Genomic DNA, 20,041 nt, shown 5'->3' with positions numbered 1-20,041 from the left:
CAACCAAACAGATGGCAGAATATAGTATTAATGGTAGGACTCTTGGCAGTGTGGAGGGTCAGAGGAATCTTGGGGTCCGAGTTCATAGGACACTCAAAGCTGCTGCGCAGGTTGACTCTGTAGTTAAGAAGGTGTACAGTGCATTGGCCTTCATCAAACATGGGATTGAGTTTAAGAGCCAAGAGGTAATGTTGCATCTATATAGGACCCTGGTCAGACCCCACTTGGAGTACTGTGCTCAGTTCTGGTCACCTCTCTACAGGAAGGATGTGGAAACTATAGAAAGGGTGCAGAGGAAATTTACAGGGATGTTGCCTGGTTTGGGGAGCATGCCTTATGAGAATAGGTGGAGTGAACTAGGCCATTTCCCCCTGGATCAACAGAGGATGAGAGGTGACCTGAAAGAGGTGTACAAAATGATGAGAGGCATTGATCGTGTGGATAGTCAGAGGCTTTTTCCCAGGGCTGAAATGGCTAGCATGAGAGGGTACAGTTTTAAGGTGCTTGGAAGTAGGTACAGAGGAGGTGTCAGGGGTAAGTTTTTTTTTACGCAGAAAGTGGTGAGTGCGTGGAATGGGCTGCAGGCGACGGTGGTGGAGATGGATATGACAAGGTCTTTTAAGAGCCTCCATAGAGCTTATAAAAATAGAGAGCTATGGGTAATCCCAGCTAATTTCTAAGGTAGGGATATGTTCAGCACAGCTTTGTGGGCCAATGGGCCTGTATTGTGCTATAGGTTTTCTTTGTAGCTTGTCTTTCACCGAGTGAACACTGGTGGCCAGCCCCCAAATCCAGCATGGACGCCGCACCATACCGCCTCTGGTGTCCCCTCCTGGTGTACTGCAATAGGCAAGCCCTCGGCATAAGGCCTGGTCCTTGTTAAAACTGAGCGACACAGCTCCCCTGTCATCGATCTTGATACTAAACCAGTGAGCCGGACTTGCAGTATTTCACATTACCAATGCAGCATTCACAAGAAAAACGTCCAAGGCAATCACTCACTGTTTGGCTGCACAACACTTGTGCGCACGGACTCTGAAGCCTTTCTGTAGCAGGCAGCATCACAGTCTGCACCAAGTCCAGCTCTCTGATGGGTAAACCTATGGTGTTTGATGCTCTTAATGTCCAGCAGTGTGCTGCAATCATAAAAAGATGTTTAAAAAGACAAAACTACCTTTAATTAGGTCTGGAGTGGCTGCTGCATCAGAGTGCACTGCAATATGCAGTTCCATAGTTAATGATACACTGCCTAGATTTGAGGTAGCATTCATTATCCTTTGTCAGGACCACAATATATTAAAGCATCCCGGTCTTTCATATTCAATTCCTGATGTGAGCTTAGTAAATTGCAGTTTCCATGAATTTCCTGTACAGCCACATGATTCCCTCTCATCCCTGCCATTCCATCACTAACATTTCCAATTCAGTGTTAGAAAATGTAATCCTTTCTTGGCCATATTGTGTCAATATTCAATCCCTTAACATCAGATTGCCTGCACGGACATGCTACAGATTCCTTAGATTGCTCCTCAAAGAGCTGCAAACTCATTTGAAGTTGTGGTGGGCAGACACAATATTAGCTTGGTAAAGTGCAGACTTTCAGAAATATTGTTGGAGCTGGCTGCTGACTGCATCTGTTCATAATAATATGCAGCTCAACATTGGCAGGAGCAATGGGAGCAAGTTAATTCCACATTGCAATCCTGCCATCTGCTTCTTGGGGTTATTTAATTTAACTTCTCTTAATGTCCCTAAATGCCAGTCTGATACTTGTAATCATATCAGGTCAAGAAGAAGCTCCATTTAAGGTGCAAAGGTGCAACACTTGAACACATGGTAATTTGGTAAAGCTTTGCATTTCAATAAGCAGAACAGAAAGTGATATGCCTATTGAAACAGGGAAGTTTAATTGTCATTATCAAATTGCCTGCTGATTTCCATGCACACTGAGCATGTGGTCCACCAAAAGGAAGTTAATTAAGGAATTTTGTTTCTCCTTAATGAGCTTTGCTGGTAATTTTTGAAAGCAGCTCCTGTGCTGCCATTGTATAAACACATTACTGGTATGCCAAGAAATCTTCAGTAAAATTGAACACATTACCTGGTCTCATTGGTAGGTTAAAGTGCCAAATGCATAGCACAGCCATCATTTGTATCAATGTATTCACTAAAAAAGTCCTTCACTTTCGCCTACAGTTTGCAGTGATCTGATGTTGTCCTCATTTAACCGCACACTATACATTCCAATGATTTCTTGTACTGCAAGATCAACCTGCACAGTTTTTTTTAAAAAGAACAAACAGGAACACATAAAACAAACACATATGTGTAGAGTTGAACAAGGAGGAAAATAAACAACTGTAACAGAATGGGAGGTTTAGGTTCTGACAGTAGAATTCAGCAGCCCCATGAAATGATAGTTAAGTATCTTAAAAAAATAAACTGGTTGCCATATTATTATTAGAGTGTTGTGCTCTATGTGTTACCCTTATTGCAATGGCAACTAGCATCACGTATCGACTGAATCATTGAGGAATTTACAGAGCTGTGATGATGCATCTATCTTCTTTGTTCCTCCCTCTCTATTTCATTCTGTATTCATAGAACATAAAAATCTACAGCACATTACAGGCCCTTTGGCCCACAATATTGTGCCAACCATGTAAGCTACTCTAGAAACTGCCTAGAATTTCCCTATTGCATGGCCCTCTATTTTTTTAAGCTCATGTACCTATCAAAGAGTCGCTTAAACACCCTATTGTATCTGTCTCTACCACCTTCGCTGGCAGAACATTCCACACACCCACCACTCTCTGTGTGAAAAACTTACCCCAGACATCCCCTTTCTAACTACTTCCAAGTACCTTAAAACTATGCCCCCTCAAGTTAGCCATTTCCGGCTGGGGAAAAGCTTCTGACTATCCACCCGATCAATGCCTCTCATCATTTTATACACCTCTATCAGGTCACCTCCCATCCTCTGTCACTCCAAGGAGAAAAGGCCAAGTTCATTCAACTTATTCTCATAAGGTACACCCTCCAATCCAGGCAACATCCTTGTAGATCTCCTCTGCACTCTCTCTATAGTATCCACATCCTCCTGTAGTGAGGTGACCTGAACTGAACACAGTACTCTAAGTGGGGTCTAACTATAGCTGTAACATTACCTCACAGCTCTTGAACTCAATCCCACAGTTGGTGAAGGCCATCACACCAACCATCTTCTTAATAACACTGTCAACCTGCATAACAGCTTTGAGTCTCCTACGGACATGGACCCCAAGATCTCTCTGATTCTCCACACTACCAAGAGTCTTACCATTAATGTTATATTCTTTCTTCAAATTTGACCTATCAAAAGGAACTACTTCACGGTTATCTGGATTGAACTCCATCTGCCATTTCTCAGCCCAGTTCTGCATCCTATCGATGTCCCATGGTAACCTCTCACCACCCTCCAGACTATCCACAACACACACAACTTCTGTGTCATAGCAAACTTACTAACCCACCCTTCTACTTCCTCTTCCAGGTCATTTATAAAAATCACAAAGAGGAGGGGTCCCAGAACAGATCCCTGTGGAACACCACTGGTCACCGACCTCCATGCAGAATATGAACCATCTACAACTACTCTTTGCCTCCTGTGGACAAGCCAATTCTGGATCCATAAAGCAGGATCTCCTTGGATCCAATGCCTCCTTACTTTCTGTAGGAGCCTCACATGGGGAACTTTACTAAATGCCTTACTGAAATCCAAATACACTACAGCTACTGCTCTACCTTCATCAATGTATTTTGTTACATCCTCAGAGAATTCAATCAGGCTTGTAAGGCATGATCTGCCCTTGACAAAGCCATGCTGACCATCCCTAATCAGATTATGTCTCTCCAAATGCTCATAAATCCTGCTTTTCAGGATCTTCTCCAAAAACTTGACAACCACTGAAGTAAGACTCACTGGTCTATAATTTCCTCAGTTATCTCTACTCCCTTACTTGAACAAGGAAACAACATTTGCAATCTTCCAATCCTCTGGTGCTTTTCCCATCCCTATTGATGATGTAAAGATCATTGCCAGAGGCTCAACAATCTCCTCCCTTGCATCCCACAGTAACCTGGGGTATATCTCATCTGGACCCGGTGACTTATTTAACTTAATGCTTTTCAAAAGCTCCAGCACATGCTTTTTCTTAATATCTATATGCTTAAGCATTTCAATCCACTGTAAGTCATCCCACAATTACCAAGGTATTTTTTTCCTGGTGAATACTGAAACAAAGTGTTCATTAAGTACCTCGGCTACCTCCTTCGATTCTATGCACATGTTTCCACTATTGCACCTGATTGGTTCTTTCTATTCTCATATGGCTCTCTCTCTTGCTTTTCACATACTTGATGAATGCTTTGAGGTTTTCCTTAATCCTGCTGGCCAAAGCCTTCTCATGACTCCTTCCGATTCCCCTGATATAATTCTTAAGCTCCTTCCTGGCAACCTTGTAGTTTCTTGAACTTTTCATAAGGTTTTCTTTTCATCTTAACTAGATTTTCTATATCCTTTGTAGACCATGGTTCTTTTACCCTAACATACATTCCCTGACTCAATAGAACGTACCAATGCAGAACATCATGCAAATGTTCCCTGAACAGTTGCCACATTTCTGCTGTGCATTTCCCCAAGAAAATCTGCTCCCAATTTATGGTCCCAAGTTTCTGCCTAATAGCTTCATATTTCCCTCTACCCCAATTAAATGTTTTCTGAAATTTTCTGCTCCTATTCCTCTCCAGTGCTATGGTAAAAGAGACTAAGTTGGGATTACTACCTCCAAAATGCTCTCCCACTGAGAGATCTGACATCTGACCTGGTTCATTTCCCAATGCCAGATCAAATACAGCCTCTTCTCTAGTTGGCTTATCTACATATTGCATCAGCCAATAAACTCCACCCTATCTAAACCTCTTGCTCTAAGGGGATGCTGGTCAATATTAGGAAAGTTAAAATCACCCATCACAACAACCCTATTATTATTTCACCATTCCGTCTGCCTCCCTCTCTGCTCCTTGACGTCCCTTTTACTATTGGGGAGGCTCTATAAAAAAACATCCAGTAGAGTTATTGCCTCCTTTCTGTTTCTGATTTCCATCCACACTGACCTGGTAGACAATCCCTCCACGACTTTCTCCTTTTCTGCAACCCAATACTATCACTGATTAGCAATGTCACACCCCCATCTCTTTTGCTTTCCTTTCTGTCCTTTTTGAATCACCTAAAACCCGGCACACTCAGCAGTCATTCCTGCCCCTGAGACGTCCAAGTCTCTGTAATGACCACAATGTCATAGTTTCACATATTGATCCACCCTCTAAGTTCATCCACCTTATTTATGATAATCCTTGCATTAAAATAGATGCATCTCAAACCATCAGGCTGAGTGCATCTATCTACTACTTATCTGTCTACTTTTCCTCACAAAATCCCTCTAAGCTGTCTTGACTTGTGCACTAACCACCCTATCCTCTGTTTTTTCTTCGGTTCAGTAAGGTATATTGTATAATTTGTGGAGAACTGCTTCAAAGTAGCATCTATTAGGGTAATGTAATGGGTGACAGATGACACATATTGTTCATAATAGAAGCTGTTCTACATAATTAACAAACACTGCTGGCGAGTTGTGTTCATTTTAAGAGATGCTGTCTGATGTAATGACATCAGTATAAGGCAACTGGTTTTGCTTTGTTTGTAATGGAAGTAAAGGGTTGCATCTTTTGTTTAGCATGTAAAATGACATTCACAAAAACATCCAGTAGAGTTATTGCCTCCTTTCTGTTTCTGATTTCCATCCACACTGACCTGGTAGACAATCCCTCCACCCAAATTCCTACTTTGCTGATCCCGATATTCTCGGATGATTCCAGAGTTACACAACGACATTGTCGACCAACACAGTCACTTTGAAGCTGCCAGAGTTTTGGGAGCAGCACTCTACCATGTGATTTGTCCAGGCGGAAGCCCAGCTTGTGCTGTGAGATATTACCGTTTGAGAAATTAGGAGAAATAAAATCATGCTGCGAAAATACCAAATTTTACTATGTCGTAACATCGCTAAGTAGTTCCACGGCAACCAGAATGGCTAGTTTACTAGAAGATCTGCCTTACCTGATAAGTATGTCACATTGAAACCTCATCTGTTACAGTCTTTTTGACTGCCTGAGGCTGAGGGAATGGAACAGTTGCTCTCCTTGCCCAGCCTGTGTGGTACTAGGCCTTCAGAACTATTGGACCACATGCTATCATTCCTGGGAAATCACCGTCCTTATTTTATTTTCAAAGACCTGCATATAAAATAAATGCTTGATCAAATTCACATAGCCCTCACTAAAGACCACAGGTTCCCTGTCTCAATGAGCCCTGAGAGCAGAGCTGCCAGTAGCGTCATGCCTGCGATTCTGAACCAGGCAACTCTGGGCCAATGTTTTTACCATATACGCTTTGGCATGAACGCCAAAAAGTGCCGACTGCCACGCAGCTTCAACAGTGCCAACGCATAAGGACATCAGAGGTCTGTGAACACCATGGGTTCCAGCTGCTGGGGTCGTCTGTTTGTTGACACCCTTTCAGGGCGACACTTCCTCTGTGACACGGGTGGCCAAGTGAGTGTACTGCCAGCATCACCCATTGATTATAAGGCAGGAAGTGACAGACTTTCACTGGAGGCTGCCATTGGCAGCAAGATCTGGATTTATGGGACAACACATGATGCTTTGCTTCAGTAGACCATGCTACGTATGGAACCTTGTTTCAGCTAAAGTCGCACGGTGCAGATTTCCTGTGAACCAAAGGACTGTTAGCAGATCTTAAGAACTACCGGCTTGTGGATGCAAAGTACCTTGGGTCGATACCCTAGTAAGACCCCCAGGATGACACTGTCTAGCACATGCACCACTATATGTGAATTCCCAAATCTTACCAAGCCCACAGTTTTCACTACAGTCAGAAAGCATGTGGTCTAACACCACATTTGCACAAATGACTCAGAACTGGACTCAGAAAAACTGGCCAGTGTGAAGGCTGAGTTTGCTAACATGGAAATGGTCCTTGGGGTTCACCCTCCACACAGTCTCTAAGCTGAATAGTGGTTGCCATCGATGCTGTGATTGCTGACACCACCCCCAATAGTTACCCAGTCCCTCATATTTGAGATGTTTTGGCATGTTTAGCTGGAAAGATAATAATTTCTAAAGTGGACGTAGTCAGGAGCTACCTCCAGGTGCCTGTGTGCACGGAGGACATTCGCAAAACTGGTGCTATTACCCCATTTGGCCTATTTGAGTTTCTGGACGTGCTATTTGGCTGAAAAATGCAGCACAGACTTTTGGACTCTAAGACTTAGATTCTCTTTTGGTTAACCTGGATGATATACTTAACATCAGCACAACCAAAACAGAATACATATCACATCTCCACACACTTTTCAAGTGGTCAAACCAGCAGGGACTGATCATTGACATAATTCAATGCCATTAACCACCGAATCACTGCAAAAGGTGCAACACCCCAGATGGCCACTGTTATGTACTTTCTACTGACCCACACTACCAAAGCACTGCAAGAATCTCCAGGTAGAGTGAATTTCTATCACCATTTCATTCTGTGAGCTGGTGAACCTATGCTCCTCTTGTATAGTGCCCTTAAAGGCAGTGCCCTAATTGCACACTTGAGTGGTCAGCGGGCATGAACAGAGTATTTGACGACACCAAACGATCTTTCGAATGTGACCCTACTGGCACAGCGGCTCCCCAATGCACCTTTAACCATCACTACTGATGCCTCAGACTATGCTGTGGGTGCTATGCATGATCAATTAGTTGGAGGAGTGTGGCAGCAGCTCACTCTCTTCAGCTGGCAGCTCCACGTCCTCGCCACCCCCCCAACCCCGATGAAAGGAAGTACAGCACGTTTAAACCGTGAGCTTCCTGGTCTCTGTTTCGCCATCCACCATTTCTGTTTTCTACTGGAGGGTCAGTCTTTCACAGCATTCATTGACCACACACTCCTCATGCATGTGATAGTCCAAGTGTCAGACCCCTGGTCTGCACTGTAGCAGTGTCACGAGGCCTATGTTTCAGAATTCACAATTGACATACAACACATTAAAGGGAAACATAATGCTGTGGCCCACTTCGATGCCATACACATAGGGGTTGACTATGGCAGATTGGCAGCTGACCAAGCTGCCAACGTAGAGATCCAGGCTTACAGGACAGTAATCACAGGCCTATGGTTGCCTGACATCAAGTTCCAGAACGCAGGAGTTTCCCTCCTGTGCGATGTTTCAACATTTGCCCTCATCGCTTATTGCCTGCAAACTGGAGGCATACTGTTTGTAACTCCATTCATAGCCTCTCGCATCTAGCTAGGAAGGCTTCACAGAAATAGATTGCTTCATGGTTTGTGTGGCATGGCCTTAGGACTGATGTATGAGATGGGAGTGCAGCCTGTGTTGTGTGTCAGTGGTGAAAATTAACCGTCGCAGTTGGGCAGCATCAGCACTTTTTTAGGTCCTTGAATGATGGTTTGACCATGTCAGTGTGGACCTGGTTGGGCCTCTCCCTCCCTCTCACTGTTTCACACATCCCCTTACCATAGTGGACCACAGCACTGGGTGGCCAGATGTTGTCCCTCCAGCATTGACGATGGCTGAGCTCTTGGCTCGAGTGTTCATCAACAGCTGGGTGTCTTGGTTCAGCACCCCATCAGATGTTTCTTCCAACTTTGGTCTCCAATTCACAACAGAGCTCTGTGCTGCAAAGGTCCAGGAACTTGATGTGTCACCAACAGGCCGATGTGTGAGTGGTTTCACCATTCCTTACAGGCTGCTCTGAGAGCCTCCCTGATGGACCAGTGGTGGTGCAATTTACTGGGGCTCAGAATGGCTCCAAAAGATGGCCTGCTGTCTCCACAGCTGAGATGGTGTATGGACAGCTGCTATGAGTGCTGGCTGATTTTATTCCTGATGTGGCAGCCACATGGTGTCTCAACAGCGTTCTGCCCTCCTCAGTAAACTCAATTCTTTTACACCTATTCCTGCCTCCCGTCATGACATACAGCACTCTTGGGTTCCAGTTGCCTTGTGTGCTACCTTGTTTATTTTTGTCCACCATGATGCACATTAACACCCCCTTAAGCCCTGTTCTGGCCTGTTCTGCATTTTGGAATGGGAAAACAGACTTTTATTATGCATAGGAAGGGTAATCCTGAAAGTATTTCTATAGGTTGCCTTAAACCAGCCCACCAAGACCTGGCTGGTTCCACTCCCATTCTCCCTGCACCATGATAGGACCATATGTGTGTCAGCATACCCCAGGATGAGCCAGAGGCACCTCCTGTTGCTCCAACCAAGGCACATAGGATCGGAGCCGGGCAGCTCATACGAGCTCCAGACAGATTCACAATCCCAGTTCTGATCAATTCTGAGGGTCCTGTTTAGGGTAATGTAATGAGTGACAGATGACACATGTGGTTCATAATCAAAATTGTTCTACATAATTCATAAGCATTAGCATCAAGTTGTGTTCCCTTTAATAGACCGTGTATGATGTAATGATATCAGTGTAAGGCGGACTGGTTTTGGTTTGGTAGTAATGGAAGTAAAGGGCAGCAGCTTTTGGTAGGTACATAAAATGAATCCCACATGTTTTATTCACAAAATCCAGTGCTTGAGAAGGTCCCGTTGACCTGCCACAATGGCTAGAGTCTTGTAGCAAAGATATCAACTGCAAAAAAGCGCTTCATTCAATTGCTTATTTATTGCACATGTCTGAACGACTGGCCTCCTGTCACACTCACCTCAATAATAAGCAAATGCTTTGAGAGCCTGGTCAAGGTCTACACCTGCAGCTTGCTACCACCCACACTGGCCCCTTACAGTTCACCTACCGACATAACAGATCGACTGATGATGCAATAGCCACAGCTCTTCACACTGTCCTTACACATCTGGAGAAGACGGATGCTTATGTGAGAATGCTGTTCTTGGACTACAGATCAGCTTTCAACATCATAATTCCCTCCACTCTCGACAGGAAACTCAGCGACTTCAGCCTTCACCCTGCCTTGTGTAGCTGGACCCTGGACCTCCTGTCAGATCGCTGGCAGGTGATAAAGGTGGGCTCCCTCACCTCTGTCCCTCTGACTCTCAACACAGATGCCCCTACCAGGGGTGTGTACTAAGCCCCCTCCTTTACTCTCTGTATACCCATGACTGTGTCCCCACCCATAGCTCCAATCTGCTAATTAAATTTGCCAAGGACACTACACTGATTGGCCTAATCTCAAATAATAATGGGGCAGCCTACGGAGAAGATGTCATCAACCTGACACAGTGGTGTCAAGAAAACAACCTCTCCCTCAATGTAACAAAAACAAAAGAGATGGTTGTGGACTACAGGAGGAATGGAGACAGGCTAACCCCTATTGACATCAATGGATCTGGGATTGAAAGGGTGTACAGCTTTAGGTTTCTTGACATAAACATCACTGAGGATCTCACGTGGTCTGTACTTACCGGCTCTGTGGTAAAAAAAAAGGCACAACAGCACCTCTTTCACCTCAGATGATTGAAGAAGTTTGGTATGGGCACCCAAATTCTAAGAAATTTCTACAGGGGCACAATTGAGAGCATCGTAACTGGCTGCATCACCACCTGGTATGGGAACTGTACTTCCCTCAATCATAGAACTCTGCAGAGAGTGGTGCGGACAGCCCACCGCATCTGTGGATGCAAACTTCCCACTATTCAGGACATTTACAAAGACAGGTGTGTAAAAAGGGCCCAAAGGATCATTGGGGACCCGAGTCGCCCCAACCACAAACTGTTCCAGCTTCTACCATCCAGGAAATGGTACGACAGCATCAAAGCCAGGATCAACAGGCTCCAGGACAGCTTCTTCCACCAGGCCATCAGACTGATTAATTCACAATGATACAATTGTATTTCTATGTTATATTGACTGTCCTGTTGTACATACTACTTTTTATAAATTACTATAAATTGCACATTGCACATTTAGATGGAGACATAGCACAAAGAGTTTTACTCCTCATGAATATGAACGATGTAAAATGTAAGGTCAATTTAATTCAAAATTCAAGTCATCTCCTACCTTAGAGATGACCTGGATATGCTCCATGAGGTGCCACAGTAGTGAAGCTGTTAGTACGACACTTTTACAGCTCAGGGTGTCAGAGTTCGGAGTTCAGTTCTGTCTCCGTAAGCAGGAAGTTTGCATGTTTTTCCCATGACCATATGGGTTTTATCTGGGTGCTCTAGTTTCCTTCCATAGTCCAAAGATGTAACCGGTTAGCGGATTATTTGGTCTTTGTAAATTGTCATGTGACTAGGCTGTTGTTAAATAGGTTGCTGGGTGACATGGCTTGTGGGTTAGAAGGGCCTGTTCCATGCTGTATCTCCAAATAAAATAAAATGTACCCACTGGCACAACAGGTCAACAACATATGCAATTTCTCTGGCTTTTCACTCTGTTGTGAACCACCTAGATATCAGGCAGCTGTTCATTGACAACAGCTCAGTGTACAAAACAATCACCCTGTACAAACTATTTATCAAGCTTCTGTATTTCCCTTTGAAATTGGACACACAACTTTCTCATTTGATGACCTCAGTCTGTCAGGATTGGCAACAATATCATCTGCTCACTGATCAACACTGGTGCATCTCATAGATCTGTGCATTGCCCTCTGTTCTGTTCTTTTTTCACACGATTGTACAGCTAAGCACAGCTCTAATGCCATCTTCAAATTTGCTCTTGGGACCTTTGTTGCTAGACAGCTAAAGGTGGTGAAGAGCTAGCTTAGGAGAGCCCAATAAAACATCTGGGTGAGTGGTGCCACAACAACAACCTCTCACTCAATATCAGCAAAACTACAGAGGTGATTATTTCCTACAGGAAGAGAAAGGAAGAAGAAAGTACATAAAGAAGTCTACCTTTGGCATCAGTGGTAAAGAGAGTCAGCAGCTTTAAATTGACAGGTGTTAACACACTGGGTGAGCCAGCACGTAGAAAGTCTTTACTTTCTTCTAAGATTAAGGAGGATCAGCTTGTCACCAAGCATTCTAACAAAGATCCCTACTGTCAAGCCATGTGATCTTGCAGCTAGGATGTACAGATTTCAGTGTAATCTTTCAGAAATTTGTTGTCACAGTTTGACTTGGTTCTGAATTTGTTAATATCTTGCATTTATGCAGGGATGTATAGATCACCATGACCAAAATAAAACGCAATATTTTGACTTGTATAGTTTATCAGCTGGCAGGATTATACAAACAAAAACAATGCTTTACTAGAAGGAACATTGTCAGATCAGTAAAGAATCTCAAAACTTTCTTTGGCAGATTTGCACACAGCAGGTCAAAGCAATATACATCATATTTGCCACAATAAACTAATTTACAATTTCATTTAAAGAAAATTGTTTAAGCACTATTATTGAAATGTTAATCTAATATTGAGTGTATTTTAAACGTGTTGAGCAGTTTGATATTTTTCTCAATGTTATTTCCCAATATCAGTCCTCGAAAAGTTAAGGGTAGCTCTGTAGTGTACTTAATATTTCAGTAATAATTCAGCAATAATGTAAAACATGTTTTCATTAAGTATTCCTTGTTTGCTTACATAATTCATTATGGGTTATATGCAAGGAGCATGTAAATAGCTTGCATTATTATGCCACCATAGCATAAGTACCTCACTACAGTAAAATGAAGTAGGTATGTTCATTCCAGTTCCCATGTCTTTCTTTCAATCATTTTCTGTAGTTACAAGATGTAACAATTTTGATTAGGAAAATTTAAAATGAACCCAAGTGTACCTGTTAAAGCACAGCACACCTTTTTTCACAGTGAGAGAGAGAGAGAGAGAGAGAGAGAGAGAGAGAGAGAGAGATGTTTGACTTGAAAAAAAGTACAGCACATGTTTCTTTGCAATGGGGGAGTGATGTTCAAGATAAAAAAAAGGCTTAAAATTGTCTAAGTTCACATTATTAAAAAGTGAATACTGGATGTTAATAATAATTACAAGTAAATATATAGAAATAGCTGTCGATTTCAGAAAGATAGAAGAGCTTGATTGCACAATAGATAACTAATTGATGCTTTCAGAAAGAATTGAGCAGTATTTTGAAGCAAATGAAATAACCTATGAAAGCGAGTACCGGTGTAACAAATGCATACAGTTTTAGGAGTTTAGCTGCTCCCCAAACCAGCCAGAGTGAGCTTTGCTGATATCATGAACATAATGCAGGAACATTTAGAATCAAAATTGTTAATTGCAGATCACTTTAGGTTTCATCTTGGGAACCTGACAAGAAAGCATTCAAAAATGACTCCTAAATAAAGCACAACTCACATTTATAAGAGCAGTTACAATAGATGTATCAATGGAAATGGCAGCCAGGGACATCTTAATTGAGTTGCTGTCAGGAATGAAAGTGAGCATGAACAAAATTGTGACATCTGAAGAGTATGCCTGACTGTGTTATACTGTTGTGACAGAGTCTCACATACACCAGACCAATATAGGTTTAAGAACGAAACTTGAAGAACATGCCATAAAGTAGGACATATACAATGCGCATGTCAGGCATCCACAAATGAATGGACTGTATAAGGAAGAGAACAAGATAAAAGGTCAATTTGCACTTTCAAAAAGAGCATGCTGTTGATGAATAAACTGATAGTGATGAAAGTGATGCAGGACTGAGTAGCCTTAAGTTTACATTGTGAAAATGAACAAGAGGCAATTAATATAGCTTACACCAGAATTGAACAGCAAATTAATTGAAATGGAATTGGACACTGCCTCAGCTGTTTCAGTTATTCCACAACATGAGTTTGTATAACATTTCAAAGATACTGAGCTAAAGCCTATAGATATCAAACTATGAACTTATCTTTGAGAAAAGATCATTCCTGTGGGAATATATTTGGAACAGTGAAATACAACAACTTACAAATTGAACTGGCCTTATATGTGGTAAAACAAAGGTCCAGCATTGTGGAGCCATAATTGGCTGAGATAACTACAAGTTGATTGGAGATCTATTCACTACTTGCATGCCATATCCCCTGCAATGGAGTCAAATGAAAGTGAATTAAGAAAACTCAAACATATCAAGGGTAAAATGGTGTTAAATGAAAGTGCCACGCACAGGTTTTACAAAACCTGCTCAATTCCTTATACTACCTGTGATAAAGTAGCCAGTGAGTTAATTTGCATAATGGTGAACAAATTCTTTACAAGGTTAAATGGGACCCGTGGACACTGTCAGTGGCCCCAGTAGCCAAGAAGAATGGGTCTGTCAGGATCTGTGTTGATTTTAAAGTCACCCATCTATCCTGTACTGAAAGTAGATCAATACTTTCTGCTCACGATAGAGGATATCTCTGTAAACCTTTCTGGAAGGAAACACTTCAGTGAAGTGTACTCAGCTGAAGACAATCTACAGATGGAGATGGGTGAAGAGTCCAAAGTGTTTTTCACCATAAACTCAAAAGGCTTTATCACTATAATAGGCTTATTTTTGGAGTAACATCTTCATCTACTATGGCAGAAAGCTACTGACCAGGTGCTGCAAGACTGCCCAGGCACTCAGTGTTACCTGGATGACATCATTGTTACTGTGAGGTTGACAAGAAACATCTCCAAAATTTCAAGACAGTGTTAAAAAGACTTATGGGCTCAGAGCATAAAGCAACAAAATGTGATATCTTTAAACCATGCATTACTTACAGCACCCTTATCATCTGCCAGAAAACAAGTCAAGAATACCATCTGCTTTGTCAAAGAGGGGGAAAGACCAACAGAATTCCAGAAAGCAACGAGGTTGCTCTTCACAGCACAGGACTGGAAGCTAAAAGCAGACCTGGGAAAACAGCTGCAGTTCCCTCCCCACATCACAGAGACTACATTGCAGCCCGACATTGTGTTGTGGTCAGACTTATCGAAGCACGTTCTTATACCTGAGCCTACCGTGCCGTGGGAAGAACGCGTGGAGGTGGCCTACGGATGGAAAAGAGCCAAGTATGAAGATCTGAAGAACAACTGCCAAAGAAGAGGCTGGAGAGCAAAGTGTTGGCCCGTGGACATCGGGTGTCCAGGCTTTGCAGGCCAGTCGCTCTGCAAAGTATACACTGCACTTGGAATCACGGGAGAGAGAAGAAGGAGAGTCATTTCTACCACCATAGATGCAGCAGAGAAAGCGTCAGGATGGCTCTGGATAAGGAGGGCAGATCCATGGGTTGCTGCTAGGGCACAGGCCGGGGTCTGATCGACCCTGGTCGGGTTGCCTGGGCGAGGGTGTATGACGTTGAAAGACCCAAAACACCTGACGACCCATGGTAACATCAATGATGATGTGCCCTAGCTTAGCATCATGCAGATATTTCTGTAAGAATTGTAGTCGCACCATTGACATACAAGATAATACAAAAATGTACTGAGAAAGTTCAAGGAGTGGAATATGCCCAAGGCCAAAGGACATCTCACAGTTGTGATCCTTTCTAGGATTTCTCAATTACTATAACAGGTTCCTGCCAAACCTGGCTTCTTCGCTCCACCACTTGAAGTCATTACTACAGAGGGAAGAAATGGCAATGGAAAAAACAGTGTAAGGCAAAGGAAGCAGTGATGTCAGACACTTTACTCACACATGATGATCCACATCATCCATTGAAGCTTGCCTGTTTCTCGGTCATCCCTTGTGCTCACACTTGCATCTCCTCAAACCCAATCTCAGAAGGAGATTGCTGGACAAACAACTCAGGAAAATTGAGGGCTCCTCAAACAAGGAGGTTTGAAGTTTCACTCCTGGAAAAGTAGTCCTGCTGAGGGACTACAGAGGTGATCAAAAGTAGTTATTGGGAAAGATTAAGGACACAACTGGACCACTCTCCTACACTGTTGATATTGCATCTGATGTCATCAGGAGATGACATACTGATCAGTTGAAAAAAATAGTCAATTGTTAGAGAAGAAAAGCACCTTGAACTGTCAGAAACACTCTTGCAGTCCCTGAGTCAACTCCTACAACCACCATGGTGGAGGCCTCAGAACCTGAGATTGTTTCGCAGCCACAAGTCTCAGAACCAGACAGACCCGACTAATCCCCGCTCCCCACCCCGTCAGGAAAGATGCTGTTATGTTTGTAACTTCAAAACATTAATGTAATTCAAAGGAAGAAATGGGAGTCCTAAATGTGAGTCTAAATGTGTGTTTTACTTTAAGCAGGTACGTGCTTATCACCCGATAGCGTGATGACCTTCTCAAATGCATTTCTCTTATTCATATATCTAACCTGTAATGAACTATTAAAATCAACAAGAATGTTTAATCAAACAATATATTGACAAGATTACTCAAACTTTACTGAAATAACAAATAAACAACACTCCTCCCTGATTAGCTATAAACTCCAACTCAACAGAAAATGCCTCAAGTGTATACACAGTGTATTATATAATACAACTACTATATACAGACATCCACAGCATAGTACATTTGAAACGTCACACCTCCTAAGCAGATCACTCTGCTTGGCAGCTGAGAAATATAGATGTAAAAACAATCTCAGGCTCTGAGACCTCTTCCACGGTGGTTGTAGGAGTTGACTCAGAGACTGCAGGAAGTAATTCCATAGCTCTGGACACCATTGTTCTCATTTACTCTCTCTGATCTACTTCTATCCTGCCTTGAGTACCTGGATCCTGGACTTCCTGTCCGATCACCAGCAGATGGTAAGAGTGGGCATCCTCACCTCTGCCCCTCTGACACTCAACACATGTGCCCCTCAGGACTGTGTATTAAGTTACCGACATAACAGATCGACAGATAATGAAATAGCCACAGCTCTTCAGACCGTCCTTACACACCTGGAGAAGAGGAATGCTTATGTGAGAATGCTGTTCTTGGACTACAGTTCAGCATTCAGCACCATAATCTCCTCCAGACTCGACAGGAAATTCAGAGACCTTGGCCTTCACCCTGCCTTGTGCAGCTGGATCCTGGACTTCCTGTCAGATTGCTGGCAGGTGGTAAGAGTGGGCTCCCTCACTTCTGACCCTCCACACAGGTGCCCCTCAGGGTTGTGCACTAAGCCCCCTCCTTTACCCTCTGTATACCCATGACTGTGTCCCCACCCACAGCTCCAATCTGCTAATTAAATTTGCTGATGACACTACATTGATTGGCCTAATCTTAACTAATAATGAGGCAGTCTACAGAGAAGATGTCATCACCATGACACAGTGGTGTCAAGAGAACAACCTCTCCCACAATGACACAAAAACAAAGGAGCTGGTTGTGGACTACAGAAGGAATGGAGACAGGCTAGCCCCTATTGGCATCAATGGATATGGGGTTGAAAGGGTGTACAGCTTTAAGTTCCTTGACATAAACATCACCAAGGATCTCACGTGATCTGTACATACACCAGCTGTGGGTGAAAAAGGCACAACACAAAAGTCACCCCAACCACAAATTCTTCCATCTGCTACCATCCGGGAAACGGTACCTCAGCATCAAAGCCAGGACCAACGGGCTCCGGGACAGCTTCTTCCACCAGGCCATCGGACTTCTTTATTCATGCTAACACAACTGTATTTCTTTGTTATATTGACTATCCTGTTACACATAATATTTATTATAAATTACTATAATTGCACATTGCATATTTAGACGGAGAAGTAATGTAAAGATTTTTACTGCTCATTTATATGAAGGATGTAAGTAATAAAGCCAATCCAATCCAATTCAATCCCTTTCTTATGTTTCTTCTCTCTTTCACACCTTTCTCTTTCTTGTTCATACTCTCGTTCTTCATCTCTTTCCTCCTTCTTCTTCTAGTTTATGCATCTTAATCTTGGGAAAGTCCATTTAGTTCACTGGAATATTCTTATTAATCTTTCTATTTGTCCCTTTATGATCTGACCTCTTCTCTTGATTTTCTCATTCACAGCATCATCTGATAAATCCTCTGTTTTCATATCCCCATTGACTCCTTTATTTTTGTCCTTCCATTCATCCAGCTTGGCTTTGATCTTTGTAGCTACTTTTACAAGCAGCTTTTTGTCTCCCACCTGAATTTCATGCAATAACCTTAAATCATACAGAGTAATTCTGGTTTTTTATACTCACAAAAGCCAAATGCTTGCAACATTCGTGAAGCTCCTTGAACTCTCTTGCAGCTTAAAACTGAGCCTCATTTCACATGAACTGCCTTACTGGCCTATCAGAAGCTTTCTCAGATATGTTGTCTACAAAAACTGTTGTAGTTGGACCACTGCTTTCGTCACTTTCATGATTCCCCTGAGCAGTACGGTCCTTCCTAGGTCTAATGTGGTTTAAACCAGAGGCACAGAGGTCGACACCAACACTGGTTTTTCTGCTGTTGGGCAATAGTTTTTGGTGTACAGCATAGAGACAGTTGTGGTATCATCCAGTACCCTTCTTAATTCACTTTCAGTTGGGCTTCCTTGCAGAGGATGTGACATGCGAAGTGTGGATGAGCCTCCAATCAAGTTACAGTTGTCTCAGCCAGTCATGCCTTCACAGTGCTGGTCCTCTTGTTTTACCATGTACGATCCCAATGCGGCTTGTTGGTTGTCATATCTCACTGTTATGAACGTCATTCCCACAAAAGCTATCTTACCTCCAGTATAGGTTCTTTGTTGGATATCTGCAGACCTCAGTTTGGTATCTTTGAAATGACATTCAAACTCACTTTGTGGGAAGAATGAAACAGCCAAATCAGTGTCCCATTCCATTTTAATTACTTTGCCATTCACTTCTTGAGTATGGCATGTTGCTTGTCTATTACTGGTTTTCACATTGTAGATCTCAAGGCTACACACACCTGTGTCACTCATCAATAACAGAATTTTCATCAACAGCATGCAGATTAGTGCTCTTGTTCAAACTGAAAAATGACTTTTTTGTTTTTTTGTTCTCTGTGCAGTCCATTTTCTTTTGTCTGCCTGACATGCGCTTTGTATTTATCCTACTTTGTTGCAAATTCGACAAGTTTCTTCTTTAAATCTGCATTGGTCTGGTGTATGTAAACACAATTTGTTTGGCCAGGCTAGTTTCTGTTTAGACATTGCAATTTTTTTGCATTCACTTTGATTCCTGACTACAACTCAGCTGTGTCTCAGAAATGCAGAACTACGATTTGACCGACATTCATCGAAAGAGAGGGACACCAAATGAGGCAGAGAGGCCTAACCACCTGCCACAGTGATAGGCTGCTCACGGATTCCTTTTCTGGCAGCAATCAAAAGGCAGGCAGTCAACGTTGGAACTTTCATTCATTTACACATTGCCTCAATCTCTCAATATGCCTCAATACTTTAATCAACAATTAATGGATGCTTTAAATGGTGAAGTGGAGTTGAACATCGGCTCACACCCCGTATTGAAGTTTCTTCACATCAAAGCTGTCTGAGTATGCTCTTGCTTCCTGGAATCTTCTCGGCTTCAGCAAAGTACTGGATCACTCAAATGATCTCCAAACTGTAAATCGCAGGATCTAATAGTGAAAGAAACACTTTTAAGGTGAAAAACAGGCATAAAAGAAGTAAAAAGGATATTTTCATGAACTTTGTGCTTTACTTTAAGCAAGACATATGTGTGTCACCTGGTAGTGTAATGACAAAATGGGTTCATGTATTCATACATCTAACCCACCTTCTTGGAAGTCCATTTGGAATGACAATAATGTCAGTGATGCCTCTGATGACAGCAAAACCCGAACTGGAAAGCACACGTGGCCATTAAAGGGTCAGGTTGTCTCTCCTTGCAGTCCTGGCACTTTTGATCGAGGTCCTTCAGCTGCTGCTCTTTCAATGTGAAGGTGCCATTGTAGACTGTCAGGTGCCAGGCATCGTGGACTTTGGCCAAGGCCGCCCAACCAGTCACGGAGATATTACATGCCTTCAAGGACACTTTCGTGCAGTCTTTCTAGCACTTT

Source organism: Hemitrygon akajei, chromosome 8 (genome assembly GCF_048418815.1).
Source record: "Hemitrygon akajei chromosome 8, sHemAka1.3, whole genome shotgun sequence".
NCBI classification, from domain to species: domain Eukaryota; kingdom Metazoa; phylum Chordata; class Chondrichthyes; order Myliobatiformes; family Dasyatidae; genus Hemitrygon; species Hemitrygon akajei.
The sequence above is the reverse complement of the archived record's forward strand: the minus strand, read 5'-3'. Positions refer to the sequence as shown.